General features: G+C 36.1%; 1 protein-coding gene across 3 annotated transcripts in view; it reads right to left on the reverse strand.

The window, feature by feature from the left end:
• LOC106879211 (hepatocyte growth factor receptor) overlaps positions 1–26,645 on the reverse strand; it is a 172,367-nt gene that overhangs the window by 75,285 nt on the left and 70,437 nt on the right. For all 3 annotated transcript variants that reach the window (XM_052965647.2, XM_052965648.2, XM_052965649.2), the window contains one exon: positions 1,191–1,284. The gene's annotated coding sequence lies outside the window, so the exon portion shown is untranslated. The remainder of the gene's footprint in view (positions 1–1,190; positions 1,285–26,645) is intronic.

The following is a 26,645-nucleotide window of genomic DNA, read 5'->3' on the forward strand; positions in this document are numbered from 1 at the left end:
ATATATATACATATATACGATGGGCTTCTTTCAGTTTCCGTCTACCAAATCCACTCACAAGGCTTTGGTCGGCCTGAGGCTATAGTAGAAGACACTTGCCCAAGATGCCACGCAGTGGGAATGAACCCAGAACCATGTGGTTAGTAAGCAAGCTACTCACCACACAGCCACTCCTGCACCTCAATTTATTGCACATAAATTTCAACAACAAAATCTTGTGGGGCACATAAGGTATGACAGCCACTACTCTAGAGATTGATTAAATAAGTCTAACTCATATGTTAGGGAAAAATCAATAACACATATCTCTTTCCTCAAGGAAATTGGCAGTTGTTTAGCCCCGGGTCAGCCTTGATTCAGCAGGCCTATGATCAAAGACGTTTAAGCCATGACCATCTCATCTTTTATTCAGACATGATATATTTAGAACTACATTATATGATACATTATTTACATTCAACGGATATTTGTCCTCATCTTGTTTGTTGTTAACACAATGTTCCGGCTGATATACCCTCCAGCCTTCTTCAGGTGTCTTGGGGAAATTTCAAACCTGGGTTCTCATTCCTAAAGTATTTTTCAATGTTATCATTATTATTATTATTATTATTGTTGTTGTTGTTGTTGTTGGTGTTCAGGCCACTGCTTCGAATCGAACTCAGAATCTTGGGGTTAGTAGCCCGCGCTCTTAACCACTACGCCATATGCCCGTGGGCATTATATGATGTTTCCGTCAGTTTTTGAGGGTGTGATCTGATGGTGATATTGCTGCTATTTCTAGCAGGTCTAACAACCACACACAGATTCCCTCATAGGCTCTTATTTTCCTTAGCTTAAAAATAATGATTTGAAAGACTTTAGGTTGAGCAGGAGCTAAGCAACATTTCAATGCCAAACATTTAGTTCAAATTCTACTAGGACATCTTTATATTTCATCCTACAGGCAGTGGGGTGGTAGAAAGTTTATGAAAAAGAGATGTAAAATACTGTAATAAATTTAATTAGGTTTAACTACTCTGTCCACACATACACACACATACCACATACAATTAAAAAAAAGTAAATAAGCATTTTGTACTTAGTAACAAAACATTCTTTGTTATATACTGTCTTGCTCATAAATTTGGTTTACAACTGTGACAACAAGACTTGATATACAGAGCACAATATAATATAATATACCAACTTACAGAATTCCTCCTTTGTTCTTTTATATACACTGGGAAGTGTATATTACTTATTAATTTTGTGAGTTGGTTGGTTGGTTAGTTGTGAATCTTGAATCTGGAGAAAAGAAAAAAAAAAAAAAATAGACAATGATATTTGCAACAACAGCAACCTTGTAAACTGGTATAATGAACAAGACATTGGTCTTTGCTATCTTTCATACTTCCTTAGAAGACTATCAAATGGTTAATGTCATTTATCATCATCACTATCATAATAGTAATAGTAGTAAGGCAGTAAGCTGGCAGACTCATTATCATGCCAGGCAAAATGCTTAGCACCATTTTGTCTGTCTTAATGTTCAGATCTCAGATTCCGCTGAGGTTGACTTTATTAATTATCCTTTCAGCATCAAAAAAATAAGTACCAGTCAAGTACTGGGGTAGATGTAATTGACTTAACTCATCCCTCAAAAATTGCTGGCTCTGCGCTCCAATTTGAAACTATTATATGAACAGTAGTATCATTGTTGTTAGAGTGCTAGAGACCAGTAGGGGGATGGGGGCATGGGGGTGGGGATAAAAAAGAAAAGAAAAGAAATATGTCTCTTTAAACTATAAACTATCTTCTATCTTTTACTGCCTCTCCTTTTAAGAAACTTCATAGAATATTGAATTTAACTTAATTTGGGTCTTGAGTTATGCCATGTTGACAATCCCAAAAGAGGATGAAAGAGTACTATACACATGACTAAAATCTTTAAGAAATTCATTTTATGTAAGAAAAAATTTTAAAAAAATTAAAATTAAATACACATGCTCTTCAGAATAACTAAGTTTAACTTATGCAAACTATGTATTCAAAATGCTTTATGTTATTTAGAATATTTTATCTGCATCACATGAGATTCTGGGTTTGTAGCTCATTGGGAATGACTTGGGGTTTCTTATTATCCCTCTGGAGTTGATAAAATAAGTAACAATTAAGTTGAAAAGAAATAAAGTTTCTGTTCAGCAGTAGGGTTGATAAAATGAGTACAAATAAAATATTGAGGTTGATCTAACCGACACCTGTTAAGAACTAAGTGGGTGGATGATAGAATAAATACCTGTTAATAACTAGTACTGGGAAATGGTAAGGCAAACATTAGTCAAATACTGGAACTGACCAAATAAATACCAATTATGTATTGAAGTTGGTCCAATTTACACAGGTTAAGAACTGGAGGGGCTGATAAAATGAAGTAGTATTTGAATACAGGAGTCAATAAAATGCCAGTTAAAAACTTGAGGCAAAAATGTAATAAAATAAGCATTGGTTAAGTGCTGGGGGAGAAGCAGTGGTCGATCTGACTGACTACAACCTTCAACAAAATTTACGACCATTTTGTCTATAATGGATATTCATTCATTGGTCAGTGGATTGACAGAATCAGTAGAGTGTGGGACAAAATGCTTTGCAGTATTTAGTTACATAATTTTATATTCTTAATTCATAACCTGCAAGACAGGTGTAAGGAGAAAGTGATTTTGTTTCACATTCTTTTGGAGTCCACAAAATAAGTACCAGTTAAATACTGGGCTGCTTAAATCAAATTATTTCAGACACTTGGCACAATGGTAAATTTTCAGCAAATAAAACCCTGAATCTAGTTTCAATGTCCATTTGGAATAGCTTCACTTATTATCACTGAACATCACAATTTTTCTTGTTGCTGTTGTTCTTGTTCTATGTGGTGAGGTTGTTGTTGTTGTTGTTGTTGTTGTTGTTGTTGTTGTTGTTGTTGTTGTTGTTGTTGTTGTTGTTGTTGTTGTTGTTGTTGTTGTTGTTGTTGTTGTTGTTGTTGTTGTTGTTGTTGTTGTTGTTGTTGTTGTTGTTGTTGTTGTTGTTGTTGTTGTTGTTGTTATTGTTATTGTTATTATTATTATTATTATTATTATTATTATTATTATTATTATTATTATTATTATTATTATTATTATTATTGTTGTTGTTGTTGATTGAGTGGAATAGAACTTAAACAAACAAGCTATAGATCTATGTCTTTGGTATCACTATATATCTGAAGTGAATACTTTGGCAAGTGTTTGCTAAGAAGGCACCAACCACCCACCCACCCACTCCCAATACTAACTCAGAGACCATCTAAAAGAAAAACAAAATCAAAAAATTTTAAACTACATTGTGCCTGCCTATAGTGGGAGAGTTAAGAATAAGTCCCTTGTTTTGCTCAAAGAAAAACAGACAAATGATTGTGTGTGGGTGATCAAGAAAGATTTCCTTCTGCAGATAAGAATCAAATTTTTGAATTTGTTTTGTTTAGTTACATTTTAACTAGACGTCTACAGCTGATCAAAAGCTGAAACATTCTAATAGGATTTGCACTGATACATATTTCATTTTCTTTTTTCTTTGTTTATGAACATGTTTTAATCTAAACATTCTTTGCTATTAAAATCAAAAACCAAGTTAATATAGTGTTTTTTTCTTCTTTCAAATAGTTTTTGGTGTTTGACCTAATTCAATAGCACCACCTGTCCTTTGGGTGTTTTTAGTTGCAAATGTCCTGGTCAAATTTCAGGTTTGAGATAATTTCGTCCTATCCTCTGATGACCAATCTTGGAGGTTTGAAAAAGGGGGTTGTGGGCACCGCCCTTCTTTCCGGAACTAAACCATTATATATTTGTGTGTTTTCTTTCTTGTCACTTTTATTTCATGTCAATGAATAATCCTCAGTTATGCTTTTAAGCCTCTATTTTACAATGTAGTCATGGTTCTGGGATGAGATATGTTGGCAAACAATTTTCAACTGTATTATCATACTATCTGCCAAGCTATACTAATTCAAACACACTTTCAGTGTTCTAACACTGAAGATTTCCTTAACACCACAATAAAGCTGTGTTACTGTGATATGAACCAAAAGGCTGAACAGATACAGCTGCTTGGCTATGAGAGACAGAAGTAGGTTTATACTGCCTTTATTCATCCTATCCTTACTGTTATGGCTAATGTGGAAGCCACAACCTGTTCATTAGTATTCATAAACAACCTCCCGATTTGGCTAGGTGGTAGCAAATTCTATTAATGTGTGTAATAAGAAAGAGATAAAACACTGTTGCTGTGGTTTAGCTTGAAGTCAGTCTTAAATGAACAAACCTAAGAATAAAAGTATTTCAGTTATAATCACCAGGTCTTTTTTTTTTAATGATTACATTATCCAATTCAGTCTTTTTTTTTTTTTTGCAAATTGAAGGATGTGATTTTGTGATTTCATGGAGATTTGCCTGCTATTTCTAACATGTATGATTCCATAGAAGTATTCTCATTGGTCAAGAGTATATTTGTTGTTTGCTGTTGTTCAGGGCTCTTCTTGATATTTGTTTTTAGGATTGTCATCTATCAGGCAGTACCTTATCATAAGTGAAGGCACATAGCTCAGTGGTTTGCATGTTGGACTCATAATCATGAAGTAGTGAGTTCAATTTCCGGACCAGGCTGTGTGTTGTGTTTATGAGCAAGACACTTTATTTCACATTGCTCCAGTTCATTCAGCTGTAGAAATGAGTTGTGACATTACTGATGCCAAACTGTATTGGCCTTTGCCTTATCCCTTGGATAACATCAATGGTGTGGTATGCTGGTATGCATTGACTACTGCTGGTCTTCCATAAACAACTTTGCCTGGAGGGAAACTTTCTAGGTGCAATTCCATGGACATTCATGACTGAAGGAGGTCTTTACCTTATCATAAAGCAGAAGCTAGGAACCCTTTCTGGGTTCAATGGAGTGAATTGCCCTCATTTATTGCTAGATGTTGGTAAAGATGACTGTGCATAGATGATTACATTTATTGATTTGTTCAAATGAAACGTGTATCTACTTGCTATGTCTTAGGAAAGATTGTCCTTTATATAGATATAATAATTCTAAAAAAAAATTAAAAAATACCATATCCTTTTAGTTAACCAACATAAAATGACTAGACCAATCTATTGGCTTGCCATTCTTTTCTAGAAAAAAAGAAAAAAACTGATCCCTTCAAGAATAAATAAAAATGTTAAATTAAGGTTATCAATTTTAAGTTCAGAAGTAATGCTTATCGCCACTTATATATGGCTGATCCGTAGGAATCGATATTACTGCTATTTTTAACCCTAGAAGGACCCCCTGCTCCAGCTGGTTATTCGATGCAATCTGCACCCCATATATATTACAAGCAGGGAAGTAAACCCTTACCATATTCCAGCCATGAGTCCACCAGACTGTATGGATTCGACCTTTTTGCAATATATATCAGGTGCAGATTGCATCAAATAACCAGCTAGTGGAGGCATCTTCCTGGGGTTAAAAATAGCAGTAACATTGGTTTCTACAGAACATCCATGTTCAAGTGGCAATAAGCATTATTTCTCACGATAGTTACAGCTTTCATCTCTTATAGAGATTTTCTAACTAGCTATTTTAAGTTCATCATCATCATAATCATTTTATGTCTTTTTTCCATGCTGGTATGAATTGAAGGGTTTTTGACAGGAGCTGGCCAGCCAGAGACCTGTACCAGGCACCAATTGTCTGTTTTGGCATGGTTTCTATGACTAGATGCCCTTCAAATATCAGCCACTTTACAGACTGTTCTGGGTGCTTCTATGAAGGCAAACTATTTGTGTAGTTTGCTAATTTTATGATAAAACTGTGTTGCCAACTACTTGAAAATATTTTTTTCTAGATTTAAACCAAAACTGTATGTGTTGTTTGCTAAGTGAGATTGCATTGTCTACTAGTTTTAGGGTAAAACTTTGTGTTGTTTGCAAGTTAAAACTAACTTGTGGAAAGTTATAGATTCAGTCATTCAATCATGTCTTTCCCTTCATGTAATTTCCAATAACAAAACTTCATCTTGAAGCTATCAGAAGCTTATTTTCTTTCTACATACTTACATGTCATGAAACAAATGTCCCTTTGGACAGGATACAAAGTGACTATCTCCAGGAGAGATTCAAAGCCAACTAAATTTAGTCTCAGCCTATCATTGCAAATATTTTTATTTTCTCAATTCTAGAGAGATAAATGGGAAACATCAACCCAAGAGGGATTTGAACTCTGAACATAGAGGGGCTAAACTAAATAATATAAGCTTTTTAGTCTTAACGTTACTGTTTCTGCCAGTTTCAAGTATAAAACAAATAAATTAAATTTCTAAAATATATAAATAAATGTGAATGAAATTTTCTGTCTTGAAGTTTGTAGATTTAGTTTTCTGTCCTGTCAAGTGTTGGGTTAAACGGTCATGTTATTGGGTTAAGTTTGGTAAATAATTCAATCAACTTTAATGAAACTAGATAATAATAAATGGTGTCAGTGGTTAGGTGGATGTTGGTCTGAAGTTTCTTTTGCCAGTGTGTAGGTGTTTATATCTTGGGCTTGGAGGTTGAGAGGGTGGGGACTGTGTGTATTTTGTGCACACAGACGGACAGACAGACACACACACACACACACACACACACACACACACAATGTGAGAAGGAAAGAGAGATAGAGAGAATGAAATGTGTATGGGAGGAGGGTATGAATGAAAGCAGTAGCTATAGTGTGGAAGTAGATTAAAAAGTCTCTCTTTGTGTATCAGAGATAAGGGTAGGACTGTTTTCAAAGTAGAATTGACAGTGAAGACATTTAATCTAGCAGATAAAGAAAACATTCAGTGGACAGGTTCTGTTCCTGATACCTCAATCAGTTCTAAGTAGATGGATAGAATGGGTAGTTGTAGTTGTTTTCAGAGAGAGTGAGAAAGAGACAGAGAGAGAGAGAGAGAGGGCAGAATGAAAGTGGGTGAGAGGGTAAAAGAGAAAATGGTGTTTATATATACAGTGGTCCTTATGGAACGTTCTCTAAATCACAAAAGTATTGTACAAGCTCACAAACACACACATGCAGATACATGATTTACACAATTACACATGCAAAGACACAAAATCACTCACACAAACTCATTGACACACGCTTGCACAAACATACACATATATGCACAGACTCTCAAAGAAGCAGATATTTACAAGAGGACTTCAGCCTGAAAATGGCCACAGTTCACTGAAACAGAATCCATTTGTTTAAGTAAAGGTGGGTGGGTGGAATGAAACTCTATAGTAAAATAAATAAAATACCATAAAAAAAGGGGTATGAAAGGGAACAAATAAACAAAAAAAAAGCAAATAAAAAAAGCTTCTAAACAGTAATGATTAGTCTTGGAATAGAAAAATAAAATAAAGCACAAATAGAAATGTCAGAAACCTCCAAAGTATGGTGGTAGATGAAGGGCTGTAGTATTTTAAATATTTAGTTAACAAGTGTTTTTTGTGAAGAATTCCTTACAAAGTGGGTTTTTTTTTTTCAAAGAAAACAAAATTTAAATTTTAAAAAAGTATTTGGTGTGTTTATTGGTGAAAGAAAGGACTAAATCAGACCTAACCAGACGTAGATCTTCTCCCCCGCACAATAAACAACAAAAACCACAAACAAACTTAATGGTGCTTCTTCTAAACATTTTGGATTAAATAAAGATCTCTATGAATGTATATATTAACTAACAGTGTCTTTGTTGCGTTGTGCAATAACCAATGACAAAGTAGAAACCATTTCTCTCTCTCTCTCTTTTTGTTAGTGTACTGTGCAAAAAATGTCAGGTTTTCAAATATGAAACGTGTTTAAATTCTCCTCACAGTTAAGACATGACACACACACACAAAATGGAGTTTCTATATGGCTGTTTGACCTGTTAGAAATAGCCACTAAATCCCCATCTTGCCCTACCATTTTTATTATATGTGTGTATATGTATACATATAACACACACACACACACACATACATATATATATATATATATATGTAGTGAAACTACCTCCCGCCATTAGATACAAAACTACTATCGCCATTACATACAATCTTCTCATTTAAATATAAATAAATGCGAGCGTAGTAGAGAACCCATTCCTTGTCCATCACGTGACTGATCATTATTCGAATCGGCAACTTCTTCGAACCGTTCCCGCCAGAACGCAAACTGACCAATCATGGCCCCTAATAAGGTCACGTGATGGAGTAAAATTCTAAAGGCATTTGGAGCCCTCTTAACGCTATATATAGATCAACTCATACCCAATAATTTGTCTCGGTCCAGTTTCTCTTTGAGAACTGTTCCGTGTACCACACGACAGCAGCAGCAGCCAGCGACCACTTCAGCAGCTTCGTCCAGCCACGATGACCTCCGCCGTCGCCACATCAGCAACAAGAGTCTACTACTACTATCCAGCATCATCATCATGACCAACACGATTCTACGAGCACCTACCAAGCAGCCTCTACGCTACCAGCGTCAACACGATTTACTATGTACACCAAACCAAACTCCGCGGCACATCTCTCTCTTCGATTCTGTTAGGTGACTCAGCTTCACCACGGTAAATAAACAGACAAGAAATTCTCAGCCAGCGATGAACATCTGTATAACAAGAATCAAGGCCCTGGCATCGACGCCAAAACACAACTAGTGTTAAGCTCTGCCACACTCAACCTTTCCTCACTTTCACATACAGAACTTTTCCTATAGTGTACTAACGATCTGGTATAATTGCTCACGTGTTATTGACTCTCTTTCTATCTGCTGTAAACACTCATACACACATGTATCACTCACATACACACTTTTCTTTGTATGACGGCCTGTCTTTGATTATGTTCTTATATGTCGCATTCACACTCACACACAGACATACATCTTTAACGCTACAATAAATATCTCTGTTATTCATCTTATACGGTTGTGGTCTTTCATTACTGGTCATCTATGTTATCGTCGCATAATATATCATCTATATCATCATTTGATATATATTTGTATGTTCGACCGTGTGACGCGTTTAAATAAAAGGAGTCCTGTTTTTCCATTCGTCACCATATCTCCTTTTTGAGTTCGCACGGTCGTCCCTAACATATATATATATGTCATCATCATCATTTAACGTCCATTTTCCATGCTGGCATGACTTGACAGGAACTGGCAAGGTCAGGGAGTATACCATTCTGTGCATGGTGACTGCAGTAGTGTCAGTGCCAAAGTAAAAGAACCACAACACGGTGTAAAGAAATTGGCTTTAGGAAGGGCACCCAGTTGTAGAAAACATGTCAAAGCAGACACTAGAGCACAAGGCAGTTCTTGGACCCATTGGATCCAGTCAAATCACCCAACCCATGCCAACAGGGAACAAGAACACTAAGAGATGATGATGATGACAATAATGATAATGACAACGATGGTGATGATAATGAGAATGATGATGACAACAATGATGGTGGTGATGATGATGATGATGATGATGATGATGATGATGATGACCTATCTCTTCTTGCAGTTAGTTCAAACTTCCTCTGAACTTCCCTCCCATTTTTAGTTTTCTTTTTATATAAATTTATAGGGGTTTTGGCTAACCTTTGTGTCAGTTATTTTTGAGGGATTTCCTTCAGTTAACTTCTATCAGACTTAAATTTTCTTTGGCTTAAGTTAATTATCAAACGAAGTTTACATTCATTTTTAATGAATTTCACAGTCAGCATGTCTTGATGTTGTTTAGCTTCATGTCAGTTCTCATTGAGCAGACCCATGATCAAAGGTATTCCAGCCATGATCATGTCATAATTTTTTAAGGTATAGCTTATCTAAGACTCCATTATTCAATGTATCCTTCTTTTTACAAGGTGGTAGATATGAAGTAAATTTGGCTGCTATTTCAAGCAGGTCGTATGACCACTTAGAGAGCCCTTCATTAGTCTGTCTAATGTTGTTCCCAATATGGTTAGAAACTATACATGTATATAACAGGGCTCTTTTCATGGTTGCTTGACCTGCTAGAAATAGTAATCAACACTCCTTCAACATATCATCTTTAAAAGGGATGTGTTGGGTAGGGTGGTCCTGGATTTCCTGCACATAGGAAGAATACACAACAATCAAAGCTGAAATACATTTGATCATAAGTCTGGTTTATTCAAGCTGACCTGGAGCTAAATACCAACAACAACAACAGCCAGTAATCGAATGGATAGCTGTGACTGAAAGTACAAGTGTAGTGGATTTATAAGTAGAACAAGTAGAAAGCTTTCATTGTAAACAAAATCAAAAGCTAGGATTGTTATGTATGTCAAGATGTTAAAAAAATAAATATATATTGTAGGTGTGGCTGTGTGGTAAGAAGTTTGCTTCCCAGCCACATAGTTCCAGGTTCAGTTCATGGAATAGTGGACACCCAGAACTGTTACAACCAAACTTGTAAAAGACACCCAAGCTGGTGACACATAACAGGGTATCCATGCTGCTGACATGTAAAAGACACCCAGTACACTCTGTAGTATTTGGTATGAAGAAGGGCATCCAGCCATAGAAACCAAGCCAAAACAGACGACCTAAGCCTGGTGCAGCTCTCTGGCTTACCAGCTCCAGTCAAACCATCTAACCCATGCCAGCATGGAAAATGGACATTAAATGATGATGATGACATAACTAACTTACATACATATGTAAGGACACACATTTGTACACGCACACACATTTGTACGCACACACACACACACACACATTTACATGAACAGCCAAACTTACCTACGAACATAACATATATTATATAGCAAATTGTGGGTTAAGCTTCAAAAGTATGTGAAATGCTTAACATTCCTGAATGGGTCGTAATCCAACTACAAAACTACAATAAAGAGAGTAATCAGGGTGATGTTTAGTCAATAACTCAAGTTTTTTTTTACACACAGATACTGCTCAAATATACATGAAAAAAGTGAAATGGCTGAATGGATAAGATATTTATTAAGTAGCTGATGGTGAGTTCACTACTATCTATACACGATAGGAACAAGATCAGTCATGGGCAAACTATGGCCCACGGGGCTTTTTGAATTACACATCAAAAAAAAAAAAATTACTTTGAATTTTTAGTAGTGCAACCCACCTGATGATGGACCATGTGTCATGTGGTCCACTTCTCAAAAAATGTTGCCCATGCCTGTACAAGATCTATTGTAACATTGGTCCCATTACAACCAATCAAACAGTTCACATTCAGCATTCATTATATATTGCATACAGAAATGTTTGGGTGTACAAATAGAAGAAAATGTACTCAATATATGCAGCAGAGTGTATTGCTTGAAAGCTGATGATTCATTCTGTCGCTAAAATAGACAGCCGTTTTAAGGTCACAGGTAGTTGATGCTTAGATTATCAATATTCTGTAATGCTAAGTAGATTTGAGCTGAATGTTACAAAATAGCAAGAGATTCAGAACAGTGACAAATATTACTGTTGATATCACCACCAACACCACTTTTATGTCTGCTTTTTATGTTGGCATGCGTGTGGACATGAGACAGCAGACCATGTTTTGTTCCAGTATCTCAGTTTTTTGGTTTGGTTTCTATGACTGGATGTCTTTCTTAATGTTATATATATATATATATATATATATATATATATATATATATATATATATCATTATCATCACCATCATCATCGTTTAACATCCGCTTTCCATGCTAGCATGGGTTGGATGATTTGACTGAGAACTGGTGGACCAGGTGGCTACACCAGGCTCCAATCTGATTTGGCAGTGTTTCCACAGCTGGATGCCCTTCCTAACGCCAACCACTCGAAATGGTGTATTTTACGTGCCACCTGCATAGGAGCCAGTCCAGGGGCACTGGCAACGACCTGGCTCGAATGTCTTTTCAGCTGATGATTCACTCCATCATTATTCCAAGTTTAATCATAGCTATGCTAGCATCAATTAGGTAGGTATGCAATAAAACAGTTCTCTTTGAATCCTGTTGCTTTCCAGAATCAATATTCTTAAATTTGATCTGACTTTTGCAATAAATATCTTCTCCTTACGATAGGGTTACCTTTTTAAGATTACTCTATCACAGATACCTCTCTCACCATTTTTATTTTATATATGCATTAGGTATGGATTGCACCAAGGCTGTTGCAGACACTCTGAGATCAGTGAGACTGGCATGATTAATATTCCTCTTGAATAGTTGCAAGGAGAGTGAATTCCAGAGGATGGATATCCAGTAAAGGAAGAAATGGGCATAGAGGCTAGCGTGTGGTTAAGGGTGGCAAGAGAAGGAGAGACAAATGAGTTGGAGTGCATGAGTAGAGAGGGAATGAAACGAAACAGATCCAAGGAACTGAGGACACTGTTGTGGCGATAGAAACAGCAGAGAGAAGAGACACAATGTCTGTGACATCAACAGTGAGTGAGTAAACTTACACACTGAGTGAACAGCCAACAAGTAATCACTGTGGTGTTTGTGTTTGCGTGTATTTATGATGACAATCTGTGTGTAGAATTACAAATCTCTTGACATTCAAAACAGCATCTGTTTAACAGTTATTGTTTCAAATGAGAAGACCGATAAATAAAGAGGGAGGGGAAATAAATTAGGCCAGAGATTAAATCAAAATGAAAAAAAAAAATGAATACAATATACATATATATATATATATATTTATACACATGCACACGAGAGAGAGAGAGAGAGAGAGAGAGAGAGAGAGAGAGAGAGAGAGAGAGAGAGAGAGAGAGAGAGAGAGAGAGAGAAGAGAGAGAGAGAGAGAACCCAACAATTTTTTTACAAATCAGTGTTAATAAACCAATGTTAGATGCTTTTAACCAACCATAAAGTAACAAGGAAAATATGTGGACTAATTGGGGGCTAAATTAACTTTCCAAGGAATATATATATATATATATATATATATATATATATATATATATATATATATATATATGTCAGAATAAATATAAATATTGAAACAAAAGACAATAAAAGCAAGAGAAATCTCAGCAATTGGTGGTCATTTAGTTAAATGAAATATTGCTAATTTCTGCCAATGAACATTGTCACGTGTAAAGTCATTGTACTTAACGAGGTGTGTGCAGTACTTTGCTAATTAGACAACAGAAAATTACCCTGAAAGGTCAGTGTAAACCAGCTGGAAATATATAGATACAGATGTATGTACACATGTGTGTGTGTGTGAGTGTATACACACACACACACACACACACACACACATAAGTATGGATGTATAAATAGACATATACATGCATACATATATATAGACAAACATACACTCTTACACACATATGTACATAGACAAACATAATTTGCATAGATACATTAGTCCTACTTATTAGGCTTACCCATTAGTCATAGGATAGTCCCTCCCCCATGGGGTAGCGTCCCATTTACAGTAACATTATATATGGGTATGCATACTACATATATGTATGTATGTACACACACATATTTGTGCATAAATTGTATTATATACCATCACAACACCATTCACAAATGATATTACCTTCAACATATTGTGTTCCTTAGGTCCACTTTATCTATGTCAATGTCGACTGCTCCTACTATAAGACTTTCAGGAATTTAATAACTTCTCCCTGTTATACAAGTAGTTTTTGTTGGAAACATGACAAAAATGTAACTGCTCTTCTGCTCAGAGACTGTGATACTGCAATTGTAATCAAAATCGCAGCTGGTTGATTTCAAAAACTACCAAATCATCTTTCATGGCTCAATGGTTTTGTATCTTATTACAGTCACTGAGATTGCTATGTGAATGATCATGACAGCATCATGTCAATGGATAACATGCTTAACTATATATATACATATATATATATATATATATATATATATATATATATATATATATATATATATCAGTTCATCTAGGTCAGTGACGGTGAACTCATTTAAGCATAGCATGTTGAGATTTTAGTTTCTTTAATAATCTTGTTACTGGAATGTTACTTACATGATTACATGTATTTTAGTTTTAGGCAATTGAATAAGTTTTTTTATAACATGAAATTGCAGGTAGATTTTCGTTTTTCAAAGTTTGTCATTTGTCACCTGAAAACCTGCTATATGTTCATGCTGACACATGTCGTAAGTTCACCATTATTAATCAAGGTATAAACATGTACCATTGATCTGGGTATAAATATGTACCATAAGAACTATGAGGTAAGGGCAGCCCATTATTTACAAAAGTGGGTCATGACAAAATTAATGAATATTTCCATAATATTGCAAAAGAACTGCTGAGTTAAAGTTCTCCAATAGGCTTGAAGTAGGTAAAAAGAGTACAAAGCTAGTCGCATACTCAAATGTAGATCAGGGTAACAGTCTTGTTCTGACATGCAATTATTTCTTGGGTTCTAGTTCTGATTATAAGCTATGCTTAATACTAAGTTTACTAGTGATCATTCTGTAATAAATTTAACTCTGGTGTACTTAAGGGTTTAGAAATGTCTCCATAACTCTTTCTTTCTTCTATTAACAAGTCACTTGCTATCACTTCATCTAACACTAGTTCAAGCCTTGTCTGGTAATATAGGCATGTCCAAGAACAAGACACTTGATGACAATTGGAGATCAAAGCAATTGAAACATAGTTTAGATGTAACTAAATATTGAAACAAACTTTTGCTTAATATTCTAAAAGATTTTGTTATTTGCAACAAGTTTTCTCAGACATTAAGGTTAACTTAAAATGTCCCTTTGGTATTTTGGAACATCTCCATATTTTGAACATGTTGTCTAAACAATGAGGTATTAGATGATCTAATACTCAAAGAGATTCATTTTCCACAAGCTCTACCATTTCATATTGTTAAAAAAAGAAATGAGAACAAGACTCTTCCTATTGGTATTTACAAAACACATTATCATGTATTTTTATGCAAACAACATATAAACTCCACAAAAACAGGAAGAATCAAGGTTATGCAATAAAATCCAAAACAAATAACAACAATGACAGGAAGAATCAAGATTCTGCGGATGTATCTTTAACAAATAAATAAATAGAAATAGAAAGAACTAAAGAGAAAGAAAAACAAGACAAAGAAAAAATTCAGTACTTTCAAAATGATACCAAAGGTAGGGGAAGAGAAAAAAGCAGAGGGGGTGCATTATTTTGGTAAAACTGTTCCACTGAGAGTGATTAATTACAAGAAGTAGTTACAAAAGGTCAATGCTTTGTAACAGGCCATTAAAAAACTGTCAGACCTATCCACCAGAAGGTATCTTGGGGAAAAACACAGCAATGTACATTCAACATTAACACAGCTGTGGCATTTGAATGAAATTTAAATTTAAATATTGATGAGTCTGGATTGAAATTTCCTTTTCAACATTGTTGTTTTTATTGATTCTTCATCAATCTGTAATTATTTGCATGATAACATTTTGATAAAATTAATATTTTATCTTCTCTAGGTATTAAAATTTATATGCACACACTCTCTCTTATACTACCTAAGTTTTATGTGTATGTATCTACTATATAACTTGGCATATATTTAAGCACACTAACTTATTATATTCCCTTAGCAGAGCACTCTGAGGTTATTTTCATTGCCATTCTAAGATCATTAATATACAAAGTGATGGCTTTGTTCCTTTGTATGTTCCTCATCAATTTATATACCAATCAATCTTAGTGTCATTGATAATATAGGAGCACTCTGTCAGTTACGACTACAAGAGTCCCAGCTGGTACAATCAATGGAACAGCCTGCTCATGAAATTAACATGCAAGTGACTGAGCAATCCACAGACATGTGTACCCCTAACGTAGTTCTCAGGGAGACTCAGCGTGACACATAGTGTGACAAGGCTGGCCCTTTGAAATACAGGTACTGCTCATTTTTGCCAGCTGAGTGGACTGGAGCAACATGAAATAAAGTGTCTTGCTCAAGGACACAACGCATCGCTGGGAATCGAACTTACGACCTTACGATCGTGAGCCGAATGCCCTAACTATTAAATTACGCACCTTCACCATTGATAATATATTGTGTGGCTAAATGAGCAAACGTTTCTCCTTTACTGGCTGCTGAATTGTCAGCAAAACATTTAGATGTTCTGTGAAGCAGCCTTTAACAAATATTCTATATTTTCTTTATGTCATATATTTGAGAACCATTCTCTATGTTAGTTTAACCCTCTAGCATTTAAACTGGCCATATCCAGCCCAAATATTATACCTGTTTTATGTACAGACTGACCATGTTCAACCTCTCACACTTACTATACAATGTCATTCTAAAAATAAAGAAGCATGTCATCAAAATCTCAACACAAATAGATAATGTATGATTAATTCAAAACAATGTGAATAAATAAGTATTATATTTGACAGAAGTGGAGGCGCAATGGCCCAGTGGTTAGGGCAGTGGACTCGTGGTCATAGGATCGCGGTTTCGATTCCCAGATCGGGTGTTGTGAGTGTTTATTGAGCGAAAACACCTAAAGCTCCACGAGGCTCCGGCAGGGGATGGTGGCGAACCCTGCTGTACTCTTTCACCACAATTTTCTCTCACTCTTACTTCCTGTTTCTGTTGTGCCTGTAATTCAAAGGGTCAGTCTTGTCACACTGTGTCACGCTGAATATCCCCGTAAACTACGTTAAGGGTACACATGTCTGTGGAGTGCTCAGCCACTTGCATGTTAATTTCATGAGCAGGCTGTTCCATTGATCGGATCAATTGGAACCCTCGACGTCGTAAGCGACGGAGTGCCAACACATTTGACAGAGTAATCTGAATGCTAAAGGCTTAATTGATGCAGGCATAAATTCATAGCACCAACTACCTATTAAGTCATTATACAGGCTCAGTAATTAAATATTTCACTTAGGTGAACTCAGATTCCACTGCATAGATTTATGTGCATATCATTATCATTTAATGTTCCTGTCCCATGCTAGCATGAGCTGGACAGTTTTATAGAATCCAATGGATCCAATGACTACATCGTGCTCTAGTGTCTGCCTTGGCATGGTTTCTATAACTGGATGCTCTTCCAGACATCAACCACTATTCAGCATGTACTGCCTGCTTTTTATGTGCCGTCAGTCGGCACTAGTGACATTGCAAGGCAGCTTGCAAGATTATGAACCCAGAGGGGGCTTGTGTGCCTGTGCGCATGCATGCATGTGTGAGTGTGTGTACATATATGTATACATGTATGAGTGAATGCATGTTATTTGAGTTTTAATTAAAACAGTGAATCCATTACAAACTGATTTGTTTCTTTCATAGTTATTGACATCAGTTTTGTTGGATTCATTTTCATTTTAATTAAAACGTGTCCCTTCTCAGTATTTATAGCTTGAGTACTTTATTCCAAGTAGTTTACCGTTCTGAACAAATTATGCAGGAATTTTGTTTGAGTGAGTGCATGTTCGTGTGAGTGCATGCGTGTGTGTTTCATGCCACAGCACTTATCAAAGATTTTCATAAGTGTTGTTGCATGACTTTAAGCTCTTCAGTTTTCAGCCTTACAGACAATAAAATAAAAGTATATATATATATATATATATATATACTCTACTTTAAGCATAGAGTTCTATTTCCCCTATCTATATCATCAAACCTATCTCCCTCTCTGCACACACACACACACACAATTATGTATGCATGTAATGTATGTAGACATGTATGCTTATATTAATGCGCGTGCACACACACATGCATGCAAACACAGACACACATAGATACACACACACACACACACACACAACTATACAAATATTGTCAGTCAGAAAATGGCAAATGTGTTCAATTATAGGAACTGCCATAAAACACAATCGTCCAAAGTTGATGCACAATAAACGGTGATTATGGCTTGTTGTAAATGTCAGGCAAACAGACTCTGCTGAAAGTAGCTACTGAGAAGGGTTTAATCACTGCTTCGAGTTCAATAAACACTTGACTTTTAAACCTTGCTATTATAACTGATGTTGGTGACACAAGAGAAAAGATTTGTTCAGTTTTTAAGCACAGTGGGACTTATGAAAGCCTAAACAAAATGGAACTTTTTAATTGTTTCTTATACAAGCACAAAACCAGAAATTAATGTGAAGGGGGTTAATCTGGTAAATTCCAGTACATGACTGGTACTTTGTTATTCTTCTCCTTTTTCAATCTACTGACCCTGGAAGGATGAAAGGAAAAGTTAACCTTGGCAGAGCCAGAAGAAATAATTCAAAACATTTTATCCAATGTGTTAATAATTCTACCAATCCCTTGGCAATAATAATAATGATAATAATAATAATAATAATAATAATAATAATGATAAAATAAAATAATAATAATAATAATAATAATAATTATCATAATAATAATACCCAAGGCACACAGTTGTGTTCAGTAATGCAGTGAAAGCACATGATAAAAATAAGACTATGGAATAATAATACTAATAATGATGATGATGATGATGATGATGATGAAGATGATGATGATTTCTTTGCTTTTTTTTTAGTCACAAGAGGTTGAAGAGATACAAAACATTCAAAATTTTCCTTAGGAGTAACAATGACAGACAAGATAATGTGGAGTGTAAAAGGAGCACATTTAAAAATTATGAAAGGAAGGAGTAGATAAGAGACATTATACAATATACGGAAGGATGTACAAAGAATGTTACAAGTACACAAATACATAAATACACACACACACATACACATGCTCGTGCACACACACACACGCATTCTATTATTATTTTATTCTTTTGCTTTTTTTCAGTAATTTGACTGTGGCCATGCTGGAGCACTGTCTTTTAGTTAAAAAATCAACCCCAGGACTTATTCTTTGTAAGCCTAGTACTTAACCTATTGGTCTCTTTAACTGAACCACACCGACACTGGTTGTCAAGCGATGGTGGGGGCACAAACACAGACACACAGAAATATATATATATATATATACGACAGGCCTCTTACAGTTTACATCTTCCAAATCCGCTCACAAGGCTTTGGTCGACTTGAGGCTATAGTAGAAGACACTTGCCCAAGGTGTCACATAGTGGGACTGAACCTGGAACCATGTGGTTGGGAAGCAAGCTTCTTACCACAGAGCCATACCTGCACCTATATATATATAAAGAATATGAGGGGTTTAGCTTATTTGTGATCTAGACGAACAGGTAAGCTGGGTAACTGCTATAGTTGGTCGACCATTAAGTTCCAAGACCACAGCTATGGCTGGATCTAGGAATCTGTGTGAAGGTTCTGTTATAGCAAGCATATATTATATTAAAGGAAAAATCAAAACCAAGGCAGAATGAGTATCTAAAGTCATTAAGAATAATTTAATTAGAGTAATTAATAATCAATACTTAAATTATTCTAAATGACTTGAGATATTCATTCCGCTTTGGTTTTGATTTTCCCTCTAATATAATATATAAATATATATAATCTATACACACACTGAGACAGACACACACATACATACTTGTATATATATATATATATATATATATATATATATATATTTAAATCTAAAAAATGGAACAAGAATGCAACAGATGACAATAAAATATCTTTGCAGATAAACAATATGAAGACAGACAGGAAGAACAACAAAAAAGATGGACAAAACAAGGATGGGCCATTTGTGACATTCTCTCCTCAGTCAGGTTTCCAGATTATCATGCATGTATGTAAATATACACACATGCATGTGTATACATATATGCACATATACGTTTGTGCAAAAAGTGATATAAAATATAAAACATGAATGTACATAAAAGCATCATAAAAATATGAATCACATTTGTGTATTTCAGTCTGTACTGGAACTCCTCATATATGATTTGAACTTGCTAAAGGGTGACAATGTCTTTTTAGGTATTCTCTCATAAAGGCACTGACCAGAAGAACATAATGGACCAAATGCCTATACTCTCACGCACGCACGCACGCACGCGCTCGCTCGCACACACACACACACACACACACACACACACACACACACACACACACACACACACACACACACACACACACACACACACACACACACACACACACACACACACACACACACACACACACACACACACACACACACACACACACACACACACACACACACACACACACACACACACACACACACACACACACACACACACACACACACACACACACACACACACACACACACACACACACACACACACACACACACACACACACACACACACACACACACACACACACACACACACACACACACACACACACAGAGAGAGAGGGTTATGGCTGCAACCAGGACTGAAACTTGAGCAGAACAGATATTTTTATATAGACATTTGGGTTTCGGCAATTATGAACCTGAAGCCACCATGAGAAATTATGAGAGATTGTGATGTCCAGTTATCTTAATGAAGCTTGTGGCCATTAATTGTGCTGTTCAAGAGAAAAGAGACAGAACTGTGTTGAAACTGTGACTTTTCACTAGTAAGACTTATATAATATCTGAAGTATTACAGATCCAAAAATAATTTTCAAGCAAGGTTACAAATATATATAATATATATTTAAATATGGAATAAAGAAAAAAGTGACAGGCTATATAATACTTAGTAAATAGAAACAAAAAAACAAAATCAATTTCTTTGAGATACACTTTAAAACTAAATCTAGATTAGTAATAGTCTATGTTTACAGCTCAGCTAGCAATGTTCACGATTTGATTTCAAACCCTATTTGAAACCAATTGACTTTATTTATACAGCTTATGTCCTTTAACAAAGACATGAGTGTCACATTTTCCCCATCTCCTTCTCTACTAAAAACAGTCTAATAAGTCAGAGTATGCTCGGAAAAACAACCAGACTTCTATTTATCCCCATCTACTTTCTCAAATTTCCTATGTATATTATAAAACTTAGCAGGGATAAAAGTAGCGTTGCTGACTCTTATTCCACCAGTGGTTGTATGGCTTAATACTACGGCCCACACACAATCAGACGGAATAACATTAAAGCTAGAATATTAAATTACTTTTGTACACTTAGCAGTGCTTAAATAACAACAACAACAGTAATAATAATCCATTCTACTATAGGCACAAGGCCTGGAATTTGTGGGGAGGGGGATAGTTGATCACATCGACCCCAGTGTGTAACTCATAGTTATTTCATCGACCCTGAAAGGATGAAAGGCAAAGTCGACCTCGGTGGAATTTGAACTCAGAATGTAAAATCAGACAAAATGTCACTAAGCATTTTGCCCGATGTGCTAACAATTCTGCCAGCTTGCTGCCTTAATAATTATAATAATAATAATCATCGTTTAACATCTATTTTCCATGCTGGCATGCATTGGACGGTTTGACTGGGGACTAGCAAGACAGGAGGCTGCACCAGGCTCCAATCTGATCTGGCAATGTATCTACAACTGGATGCCCTTCCAAACGCCAACCACTCTGAGAGTGTAGTGGGTGCTTTTTACGTGCCACCAACATGGGAGCTAGTCAAGCAGCACTGGCATCGGCCATGTTCGGATGGTGCTTTTATGTGCTACTGGCACAGGGGCCAGTCAGGGCGGGGACTGGCATCGATCATGGTCGGATAGCGCTTTTTATGTGCCACCAGCACGCAGAGCCAGTCAGGCGACATTAGTAATGACCCATGCATGAATGGTGCTTATTGCGTGCTACCAGCCCGGAGCCAGTCAAGCAGCACTGGCATTGGCCACAACTACAATTTCCCTTTGATTGTGATTTGATTTGATTTTGATTTTACTTGACTCAATAGGTCTCCTCAAGCATGGCATGTCACTTGACGATTCAAAGGTACTTTTTAAATGGACTGGTTATGCGACACTGATGTAGGCTATGGCTGTGATCTCATTTTACTTGCTGGGTCTTCTCAATCACATCATATCTCCAGAGGTCTCAGTCTTTCGTCATTGCCCCTGTGAGGCCCATTGTTCGAAGGTCATACTTCACCACCTCATACCATGTCTTCCTGAGTCTCCCTCTTCCACGGGTTCCTTCCACTGTTAGGGAGTGACACTTCTTCACACAGCTCTCCTCATCCATACGCAATGCAATAATAATAATGATAATAATAATAATAATAATAATAATAACCCTTTCTACTAAAGGCACAAGACCTGAAGTTTGTGGGAGGGATCCAGTTGATCACTTTGACCCCAGTGTTTCACTAGTACTTAATTTATTGACCCCAAAAGGATGAAAGCCAAAGTTGACCTCAGCAGAATTTGAACTCAAAATGTAGTGGCAGACAAAATACCGCTAAGCATTTCGCCTGGTGTGCTAACAATTCTGCTAGCTTGCTACCTTAATAATAATAATAATGATAATAATAATAATAATAATAATAATAAATGACAACAGCAACAAAACACTCCAGATTTGAATTAACAAAAAGAATCTCTTAAAAAGGAAAGCTAAAATAGTACAAACTTGGGTTTAGCTTTTAATCTAGGTAACAAACGTAAGGATGTAGAATTTTGACCTGATAAATATATTTAAGTAAAAATAAATAAATAAATAAATATACAAATAAATGTAAAAAAAACAACAAATAGCAAATAATATTACAACATAATGTTTCTATTATCCTTAGCCCAACTCCATCAATTATAATAAGCTGGAATGTTGAAACAATGAAAATATTAATCAGTTATATATTAATTACAAGAATTTATTACACTTACGATTAAATTGTTTCCATATGATTATATGCATATATAGGTTTGTATGTATGTATGTGTGAGTGTGATCTCTCACATATGCATGTCTGTGTGAGTGTATATTGTTCTGTTTATTGGAAATTTTTATACAGTTTCTATAGAGTTGTTCTTCAAGAAACTCTTTAAAGCAATTATTCAAAACAACTAAATTTGACGACTGGCACCCATGCCAACGTTGTCTCTTTCATTGGAACGAAACTCAGCTTGCGAAGACCTGTTGGGGCAAGCGAAAGCGAAATCATGTCGCCTTCCTGGCACTTGTGCCGGTGACACGTGTAAAGACATTCGAGCGAGATTGTTGCCAGTGCCGATGGACTGGCTCCTGTGCAGGTGGAATGTAAAATACACCATTTTGAGTGTGGCCATTGCCAGTACCGCCTGACTGGCCTTCGTGCGAGTGGCACGTAAAAGCACCCACTACACTCTCGGAGTGGTTGGCATTAGGAAGGGCATCCAGCCATAGAAACTCTGCCAAATCAGATTGGTTCACCAGTCTTCAGTCAAATCGTCCAACCCATGCTAGCATGGAAAGCAGATGTTTAAACGATGATGATGATGAACTATTCTGAGGGTTTATTTTTAAACTGAGTCTGAAGTTGAATTAAACAGACAGATGAAATTTGCAAGGCTAACAAGCTATCAATTCATATTGATTTCAAATTTTGATACAAGACCAGTAATTCCAGGGGAGGGGGTAATTTGATTACATCAACCCTATTTTTCAACTGGCACTTATTTTATTGACCTGAAAGGATGAAAGGCAAAGTTGAACTTGGAATTTGATCTCATAATGTAAAGCCGGATGAAATGCTAAGCGCTCTGTCTGGTGTGTCAACACCAATGGTGAGCTACTCACCCACCTCCGTTTCGCTTATGACATCATAATCATCGCTAAAACCACAGATCAGCTTCAGACCATACAGACGGAGCTTGACATCAAAAGCTCTGCAGTGGGTCTCAAGATGAACTGTATGAAAACAAAGTTCATGCGGTCCGACAGTGTACCAACAGGTCGAATGGTGGTCGGCAGCGATGAAATAGAGGAGGTAAAGGAATATGTCTGCCTGGGACAGGAAGTGAATGTGCGCCGAGACATCGAAAAGGAGATCTCGTGGAGAGTAAGGGCCAGATGGAAGGCGTTTAATAGCATAAGGGATGTGCTCAAGTGAAGGTTGGACAGGACTACTCGCGCCAGCCTCATAAATAGCACAGTTCTATCTGCAATGTTATATGGTAGTGAAACATGGGCTACAACAAAGAGAAAAGAGCAGAGATTGGTAATGGCTCAAAGAGCCATGGAGAGGTCAATGCTTGGAATCTCGTTGAGAGAGCACATCAGTAGCGAGGTCATCAGACAGAAGTCTGGCATGAGGGATGTCATCGTAGAATATATACGCAGCAAGTTTAGATGGGCTGGACATGTCGCCCGGCTCACCGATAATCGGTGGACCCGCACAGTTGTCGAGTGGTAACCACGCGAGCAGAAACAACCACTCGGAAGGCCTCCATGACGGTGGAGTTACGATTTTAGGAGGGTGATTGGGACCACGTGGATGAGGAAGGTGTGATGCAGAGAGGAGTGGACAACATGCTGTGACCCGTGGTGTCAAATGGATGCCCGACGGACTGGTCGGTTAAGGTCATATATATATATATATATATATATACTTACACAGAGTCATGTAAATAAATAAATAAACAATCTGATAAGGAAGTCTCTGCTTAGTTACTCTTTTATGTATCTATCCCTGCATCGCTAGGCAACAGGATTTGATTTGTTTGCCTACCTTTAGATTAACTGTTCGACAAAAGAGAACATTAGATTAAATATCAGACTGAAAATAATCACTGGGGTTGAGTTGTCTGACTAAAACCCTTCAAGGTGATACCCCAGCAAGGGCACAGTCCAATAACTAAAACAAGTAAAATTTAAAATGATAGAAAAGTTATACACACACACACTATGTATGTATGTGGATTTGTTTATGTACGTATGTATGTATGTTCTGACAAAGGATCAAGATACTTGACACCTTGTTGTACTCAAGAAAACCCTGTATTCCACAGTGGAAGTGTTGAGGCCACTCCCTCTGGCAAAGAGGATTGGTCTGCAAGAGTCCTGTGCTGGTGCTATGTAAAAAGCACTCATGCTAGTGCCATGTAAAAGTGCTTGTGCAGTGCCATGAAAAAAAAAAAAAAATGGAAAGAATGGGATAGCCATTTGATAAGAGCTGATCCGAGTTAAACAACAACAAATTTGTTTACCATTGATAGCATATTATTCAACTCATTCCTTTCACTATCTTCATTATGACCATCATCTCTATCATAGAGTGAAGAAGGTTATCTGACAGCAACACATGGAACACAGATGATGGCTATCTCAACTCTGAAATAGTAAGGAATATTACTGCAGAATTCTGTGTTAAGGAATGATATCAGCAGATTGAATATTGCTGAGATAAATCTGTAGGAAGAATTCCCAGCTGTCACTGATCAGGCTTATTCAATACAATCTCTAGAAAGTTCTGATTAGCTCTTGTATAGTCAATACACTATCATTCATTTGTTTCAGTCATTGGCTGCAGTCAAATGACTGAAATAAATAAAATTAAAAGAAATGTATGTATGTATAAGTTCAATGGACTTCTGTACAGTTTCTGTCAACCAAGTTCACTCATAGGCCATTGGTTGATCCAGAGCTATATAGAAAACATTAGCTCAAGTGCTGTACAATGAGACTGAACCTAAAACTGTATGGTCGCAAAGGGAACTTCTTTAACCACACAGCCATGATGCTTATTTTGGTTAATTTTGAAAATAATCAAGAATTTAGTAAAATAGTATTTTCACTATTAACCCATTAAAGCCCATGGTCCTTTTTTCATGGGGTATCTTTCAAATATTGTAATAAAAATTTTTTTTATATATTTAGTATCAGATAAAGTTGTATAAAAAAGATTTTGTTAATAAGTTAAATAAAAAAATTTGGGCACTAAAGGGTTAAACTGGAATTTGGAACATAAGAATATTTTAGTTCAAATATAAATACTTTAATGTAAAAAGTGTGATATCATGGAACCAGAAGCAATAACAAACAGTTTGGTATGAAAAGAGCTAAGCAAACAAAAAGGTCAAATTCTGGTCAAGCACTAAACTAGGAGATATAACTGACTATTTGCTGCTTATCTATATGGTAGAATATATCTTAAACAAGTATTGCAATGTATGCATAGAATATCAAAATGGTTGGTGTTTACTAGATAGGACATTCTGTGAAATTTTTTGCAATTTTGTCAGGAAACTTCACTGGTGTGTGTGTGTGAGAATATGTATATGTATATCTGTGTATTTATGTATATGCGTATACATATACAAGATGTAGATGTTTGTTTGTGTGAGTACGCATGTGTGTGCGTGTATCTGTGTGTGTGTGTGTGTGTGTGTGTGCATGCACATGTCTGTATATACTTGTGTATTTATGTATGTAATAAAACATACACACACACACACACTCACAAATTTGTGATTATTCACATGTAAATTGGGAAAGAATTCAGCTGTTTACCATGTTGAAAAATAATTCACACCATGCAACGCCAAGTGTCAGTATGGTAACTAATATTACAAACACCAGTTCTCACCAAATTACTGATGTTAAAACTGTGTACATTAAAAAAATATATCTTGTACCAAAAGTATTTAACTAACTATACAGATGGCAAAACCCAAGTAGACAGCATCTAGATGATCACGCACAACAAACAATAATAACATTTTTTCTTAGTTTATTCCCAGAT

Source organism: Octopus bimaculoides, chromosome 2 (assembly GCF_046866305.1).
Source record: "Octopus bimaculoides isolate indiv1 chromosome 2, ASM4686630v1, whole genome shotgun sequence".
Lineage (NCBI taxonomy): Eukaryota > Metazoa > Mollusca > Cephalopoda > Octopoda > Octopodidae > Octopus > Octopus bimaculoides.